This window comes from Myotis yumanensis, unplaced genomic scaffold (genome assembly GCF_028538775.1).
Source record: "Myotis yumanensis isolate MYYU_CA2020_CCGP unplaced genomic scaffold, mMyoYum1.0.hap1 SCAF_10, whole genome shotgun sequence".
Lineage (NCBI taxonomy): Eukaryota > Metazoa > Chordata > Mammalia > Chiroptera > Vespertilionidae > Myotis > Myotis yumanensis.
In genome coordinates this window covers 67960410-67968047 of record NW_027223761.1, presented here as the reverse complement: position 1 = coordinate 67968047, position 7638 = coordinate 67960410, and the positions used below count along the sequence as shown (strand labels likewise).

The 7638-nt window shown below is 42.8% G+C and overlaps 1 pseudogene; it reads left to right on the top strand.

Annotated features, from left to right (window-relative positions):
• Window positions 1-2512: 2512 nt before the first annotated feature.
• On the top strand, window positions 2513-3632 carry LOC139018273 (cyclin-dependent kinase 9 pseudogene; annotated as a pseudogene).
• The last annotated feature ends 4006 nt before the right edge of the window (window positions 3633-7638 follow it).

Below are 7638 nucleotides of genomic sequence, written 5' to 3'. Positions count from 1 at the left end.
ACCAGGGGGCAGTTCCTGGTCATTGTTCTGGTTGTTTTGCAATTTGGTTGCTAGGCTTTTATATATAGAGATAAATAGAATCATACAGTGTATGATTCTTTTGTATCTGGCCTCTTTCACACATGGATAATCTTTAGTTTCATCTGTGTTGTTGCGTGTTCTAGTAGTTTGTCCACTTTAATTGTTGAATAGTATTCCATTGTATGAGCATATCACAATTTGTTTGTCCATTCTTCTTTTATTGGACATTTGGATTGTTTCCAGTTTTGGGCTACTATGAATTAAGCTGCTGTAAACTAAGAGTGGAATTGCTGGCTCAATGTTTTTCCAGCAATATTATGTTTCCCCCTTTATTCGGTTCCTGACAACTTTCTTTGCTCCAAAAGTTACAAAATGAGTTGGGACGAATTACTCTCCTCCCAACAATGTTGGAATGCTTTAATTAAGTGCACACAAAGTAAAATTTGGTTTTAAGAGTGTAAACATTTTATTCAGCGTTCATGTATTCTGTCCCTTTTCTGTTCTTGAACTTACCTTGAGTGAGTGAGCCTGCAAGCTTGCTTCAAAATGACCCCTCTCATCTCCCTTAATCAGTATTTGTGGACTGAGTCTGAACACTTTGACATGCTCATCTGAGGGCTTTTGTCTTCTCTCCCTATCAGCTACTTAGTCTCTCTCAACCTCTATTTTCTCATCTGCCAAATGAAAAGATTACCAATGCCTTATCTCATCGGGTTGTTCTGATAATTAAGTGAGGAAATTCATGTTAAATCCTAACACAGTGACAGGGATACAGTAAAGGCTCAAAAAATGGTAGCTGTTATTATTTTACTAGTAGGATTTTTGTCGCTGCTCTTATGCTGTGTTTTCAAATGTATTTCAGGTATGGCGTCTGATAATCAGCAACTAAGCCAGATAACGTAATGATAACTGGATAACTAAAAATATTCAGATTTGTTCTTTGAACTTATATAACTTTATAGAAAAATGGAAGACTTTCTTCTCAGCTTAGAACAATGGATGAAGAGGTAGAGTTTAGACATTGTTTAATAATGAGCCAAAAATAATATTGTCATCCTATAACCCACACAGGCCATCAGAGTCAGCGTTATCTTCATTTTTTTTTTCATGGATTTTTCTTTTATGTAAAATGTTTGTTGCACCAAGGTGGTGATCAAAACCTGAGCCATTTTCATAGATAGACCCCAATGATAGGTCCCGTCCTGGTACAGTCTGCTCTTTGAACTGCACTCGAACATTTTATTAAAAAGTCTCCCCCACCCTGCATTCTCCTAGTGCTTTTCCTGACCCACCTCTGCATGCCCATTTCTTTCTCTAAACAGTGTCATCCTCCTAGTCCCGCTGACATCCTTTGACTCACTGACCCCTTTTATCCCACATATCCATTTCCTCTCTCCAAGCTCTTATCTTTGTCTTGTATATAGATTTCCAAATACACACACATACACACACACACACACACACACACACAAACACTTGTCAATATGAGAGTGCTTTGACAGTTTCAAAGAATGCACCCTAAATTAGTCACCGAGCAAAATATAATGAGAATAGAAGTCAGGAAAATGGTGACTTAGCCAGGCAGTCTGGAGGGGGCCAGTGGAAGACTTTTCATCGCTGCCTTTCAATTTTATAAGATTGTGATCAAGAGGGTTCTCAGTATGTTAATTCTGTGGAATTGTTATTGATCTTTATTTTGTGGTCTTATATTGATATGATTTTGTAAATGTTTCATACATATTTAAGAGAATTTTCCAGTTGTTATGTGATTGCAGGTTACGTGATCAAAGTTGTTACAGTTATTCCAACTTTCATCATATTTAACTTTCTTCTCTGATTGATTATCTATCAGGTTCTGAGAAAATGATATTAGTTACTGCTAGTCTAGGGTGGGTTCACTTTTTGAATATTTGTGTGGTTTCACTTACTCACTCCTGTATTTTTAGCACACTCCTTTATTTTTAACATCCTAATCTGCTTAAGGACTGGAGTTTCCTTTTTACTTTGCTTTAAAATGTGGCCTACTCCAAGTGAAAGGATTAAGGAGGCCTCCTCCCAAGATCGCATTGGATGGGCAATGAGGAGATTACTATGGCCCGGGTATAAAGTCAGGCCCAAGAGGATGTGGGCTGCATTTGAAAGCCAGCTCTGGAGTGGATACTGTCTCCCTGGATCCTGCATTACCTTCACCTGGAATTGGGATTTGGGCCCCTGCGTGCCTAATACAGGGAATCGAATTCATAATCTGGGGAGTTCATCTGGAGACCTCCTGGATGATGGATCGATGCTCAACCCTTTGCCACACCTGCCAGGCTGAAAAACACAGTTTAAAAGTCAATCCTTTTGGCCTGAAACACGGAGGTGAGACCCGGAGCAAGAGCTGCTGTGGAGGTGCAGGCTGTGGCTGCAGCGGCTGCAGAGGCATGGGGAGCCTTGGAGGCAGCGGTGGCGCTTTGGAGGCGCCCATGGCGAGTTGGAGGCAGAGGCGGCCATGGCAAAGCAATAGGACTCCGTGGAGTGCCCCTATTTGTGATGAGGTGACCAAATATGAGGTGCTCACTAAGATCGGCCAAGGCACTTTTGGGGAGGTGTTTAAGGCAAAGCATCGCCTGACCGGCCAAAAGGTGGCTCTGAAGAAAGTCCTGCTGGAGAACCAGAAGGAGGGGTTCCCCATTACGGCCTTGCGGGAAATCAAGATCCTCCAGCTTCTAAAACATGAGAACGTGATCGACTTGATTGAGATCTGTCGAGCCAAAGCTTCCCCCTATAACCGCCGCAAAGGCAGTATATACCTGGTGTTGGACTTCTGCCAGCATGACCTTGCAGGGCTGCTGAGCAACGTGTTAGTCAGGTTCACGCTGTCTGAGATCAAGAAGGTCATGCAGATGCTGCTCAATGGCCTGTACTACATCCATAGGAACAAGATCCTGCACAGGGACTTGAAGCCAGCCAACGTGCTCATCACCCGAGACGGGGTCCTGAAACTGGCAGACTTTGGGCTGGCCAGGGCCTTCAGTCTGGCCAAGAACAGCCAGCCCAACCGCTATACCAACCGTGTGGTGACACTCTGGTACCGGCCCCCGGAGCTATTGCTCGGGGAGCGGGACTACGGCCCCCCCATTGACCTGTGGGGGGCTGGATGCATCATGGCGGAGATGTGGACCCGCAGCCCTATCATGCAGGGCAACACAGAGCAGCACCAGCTTGCCCTCATCAGCCAGCTCTGTGGCTCCATCACCCCTGAGGTGTGGCCAAATGTGCACAAGTACGAGCTGTTTGAGAAACTGGAGCTAGTGAAGGGCCAGAAGCGGAAGGTGAAGGATCGGCTGAAGGCCTATGTGCGCGACCCCTATGCACTGGACCTCATCGACAAGTTACTGGTGCTGGACCCTCCGCAGCGCATCGACAGCAACGAGGCCCTCAACCATGACTTCTTCTGGTCTGACCCCATGCCCTCAGACCTCAGCGGCATGCTCTCCACCCACCAGACATCCATGTTCGAGTACCTGGCACCACCACGCGTCAAGGGCTGCCAGGTCACCCAGCCTTCCACTAACCAAAGCCGCAATCCCACCAATCCCAACCAGACGGAGTTCGAGCGTGTCTACTGAGTGGTGGCGCTGCTGCTGCTTTTCCTGAGGGCTCTGTCTTCTGCTCTGTGACTCCCGCTGTGGAGACAATGGGGCATTTGAGTTTTTTCTCCAGTGCGTATTTCGTCTTGGCATGCATATAAGCCAAACCAATGGACATGGACAACAGGGGGATGAAAGCATGAGTGGTGGGGAGGGGCTAATGAGGGGGGCGGGGTGAGGACACATTTGTAATTTCTTAACTAATAAAGAATGTAAAGATAAATAGGCTATTTTAATGCGATGTTGTGATGTATAATAAAAATATTTTGGGTTTTCATCCCTGTTTCTGGCACAGAGCTCCTAAAACCCTTGGGAATTCCTAAGAGCTGAGAGCTACACAGGTCTTTTTTGTTATATTAATGAGGTGACTTTCAGAGTGCCCCTTGGTAACCAAAAGATGGGAACTAGTCACCCAGAAACCAACCTTGTGATGAGAGGGTTGGAAGCCTCAACCCACACCCCAACCCCTCTCCTGGGAGGAAAGAGGGGGTGGAGAGCCAATCAATTCCACCGGCCACCGACTCAATTATTCATGATTATGGAACAAAACCTCCCTAAAACCCAAAAAGGACAGCATCTGGGGAGCTTTCTGATTGGTGAAGAAATGGAGGTGTTGGGAGTGTGTGTGGTGATGCTCCTCACCTGGCCCCACGACTTGCTCTGTGCACCTCTCCATCTGGCTGTTCCTGAGCTGTAACTGTTCGGTGTGACCCAATTGTGGAAATCAACACCCCCTCCCGGGGACCTGACCTTTGGAGCACTTCACAACGGATTTCCCTTTTGCTCAGACCACTGTTCCACTTGCTAAGGCCATTATCTCTCCCTCAGGACCTGCCCAGGGAATGCTCCACCCAGAAAAATCCCCCCTAGAGTCTGCTAAAACCTCTGACTCCCTGTCCCTGCGTGTTGGCCCCAATTTGGGGCACAGCCTATCCGGTTTTCCGGATGACCTCATAAATTCATAAGTCTTTACCCCTTTTAGCTGCTTGCATTCCTCCTTTGGCGACACTCACAATCACGTTTTATAGTAAACCGGTAACATGGTAAGTGAAACGTTCTCTGAATTCTGTGAGGTGTTCTAACAAATTAATAAAACCGAAGGAGGTGGCCACGAACCCCTGATTTATAGCCAATGAGTCAGAAGTTCCTGGGCTTGTGACTGGCATCTGAAGGCCGTGGTCGGGTGGGGGCGATGGCAATTTTGTAGGACTGAGCCCTGTAGTTGTGAGATCTGATGCTGTCTCCAGGGATGTAGTATCAGATCTGAGCTGAACTGTGGGACAAGCTGACGGTGCCCTGACATTGTTGGTGTTGATGTGAGGACAAACCTTGGCCACACATCGGAATTGGATGTTCAGAGGCCTCTTTTACTTCGTGTTGTGCAAGACAAAAACCAACAACATATAAAATAGACAAGCTTAAGGATACAGAAAGCTTAAACCACAAGAACAATAAGGTAGAATTCATGTACCTGGTAATAGAATGCTCCCTTTTGTAACGTGCCAATGATCTGATCAATCACAAAATTAATCGTATACTAGAATTAGGCTGATCAGAAAACATTCATAAATTCCAAAGCAGAGAAAAAGAAATCAGGCTTCTTAATTTCCATGCAATAAAAGTAGACAGGAATGTTCAGAATAAGAAACTACCGAAGTCTTTCTTTCTGGAATGTTAAACATTTTCAATGGACTGACTTGTAGGTTACAGGAACAGATGGAGGTTGCAGGAAACAGGGAACTAGAATATTTGTTATCTCTATGAACTCTGGAGCCATACTGCCTGGTTTTGAATTCCAGTTTAACTTATACCAGTTTGTGTGACCTTAGCAAATTACTTACGTGCCTGGTGACTCAGTTTCCTCAACTGTAAAATGGGTATAGTAATCACATCAACCTCATATGGTTAGTATGACAGTTTTATGAGTTAATATTTGTAAAGCACTAAAACATAATAATCTTTATGGAAATATTTGTAGATTTCAAAACGAATGAAATACACGTGACAATACGTGAGATCAGGTAAAATAGGATAGAGGAAAATTTTCAATCGTATCAATGAGATTAACTGGATTATGCTTCTGCCTCATAAAATCAGGAAAAAACAAACTTACCTAAATTAGCAGGAAGAAATTAATAAAAACATATGCAGAAATTAACGAGTTAGATAAATTATGAACCAATATAACTGGGAAATAAACAAAAAGCTCGAATAATATAGATACTTTTCAAGAAAAAAGGAACTAAACCTGATTTCAGAAGTCAAAACAACTTCTATGTCAGAAATACTGAAAGACATCAAAAGATCTGCCTTTTCCAAAACCACCAGTACCAGACAATTCCACAAGGAAATGTGGGTACCTTTGAAGAGCAGACATTTCCAAATCTATTTGGCACAGGAAAAAAAATTCAAAGTTTTAAAATAAACACAATGTTGATAGAAAAAAAATTGAGGAATTGCCTGAGAAAAATGAATAAAGCTATTTATGAATAATTAGCTAATACAATCTAACTACATTAAAAGAATATTAGCAAGACTAAATGGGCTTATTCCAGGAAGGCAACGATGCTTTAAAATAAGGAAATCAGTAACATTCAGTAACATAAATTATCCTATTAGTAGCTCCAAGGAGAGAGTTATATGACCATTTTCAGGTGCTGGTAGGTATTCGACAATATTCAACTATCTTGTTTTAAACACATCCCCTCATAGGAACCAATGGATACTTCCTTAACATGAAAGCATTTCATCTATTTATATGGTTAGCTATTTTAGCTCCAAAGCCAGCATTTTCCTTAAGAGTGAAATATTTGAGCGCTAGCTGGTTTGGCTCAGTGGATAGAGTGTCATATTGGGGACTGAAGGGTCTCAGGTTTGCTTCCTGTCAAGGGCAGATGCCCTTGTTGTGGGCTCAATCTTCAGTAGGGGGCCTGCAGGAGGCAGCCGATCAATGATTCTCTCTGATCATGGATGTTTCTATCTCTCTCTCCCTTCCTCTCTGAAATAAAAAAAAAATATTTTTTAAAAGGGTGAAATATCTAAGACATTTCTGCAAGTAATTAAAATAGTGCCGAAACCGGTTTGGCTCAGTGGATAGAGCGTCGGCCTGCGGACTGAAAGGTCCCAGGTTCGATTCCGGTCAGGGGCATGTACCTGGGTTGCGGGCACATCCCCAGTGGGAGATGTGCAGGAGGCGGCTGGTCGATGTTTCTCTCTCATCGATGTTTCTAACTCTCTATCTCTCTCCCTTCCTCTCTGTAAAAGATCAATAAAAAAATATATTAAAAAAAATAATAATAATAAAAAAATAAAATAAAATAGTTACAATTATTTATTGTTAGCTAGTATTGTTAATCTCTTCATGTGCCTAATTTATAAATAAACTTTATTATAGATATGTCTAGAAAAATACAAAGTATATCTATTCATGATTTTGGGCCTTCACTGTAGGTCTTAGAACCCCTACGGATAAGGAGGAACTACTGTCACCACTTAGTACATATTGGGGTCAGTATTCAAATCCAACTTACCAATTAATGCTATTTCTGTACTTGTCTTATCTTCCCTATGGAAATGATCATTTTTTCAAAACAGTCTAACTTTTTATTTGTTTAAATTGTCCATTGAAGCTATCTCAATACCTTAAGCATTATAATCACTCAATTCATATTTTTAAAGTATATTTTATTGATTACAGAGAGGAGAGGAGAGGTGAGGAGAAGAAGAAAGAAAGAAACACCAATGATGAGAGAGAATCATTGATTGACTGCCTCCTGCATGCCCCACATGGGGGATCAAACACACAATCTGATCATGCTGATAAAAATGGTTGAGTATATAAAAATTGGAGGAGAGCCCTGGCCGCTTGGCTCAGTGGATAGAACGTTGGCCTGTGGACTGAAGGGTCCCAGGTTCGATTCCTGCCAAGGACACATGCCTGGCTTGCAGGCTCGATCCTCAGTAGGGGGTGTACAGAAGGCAGCTT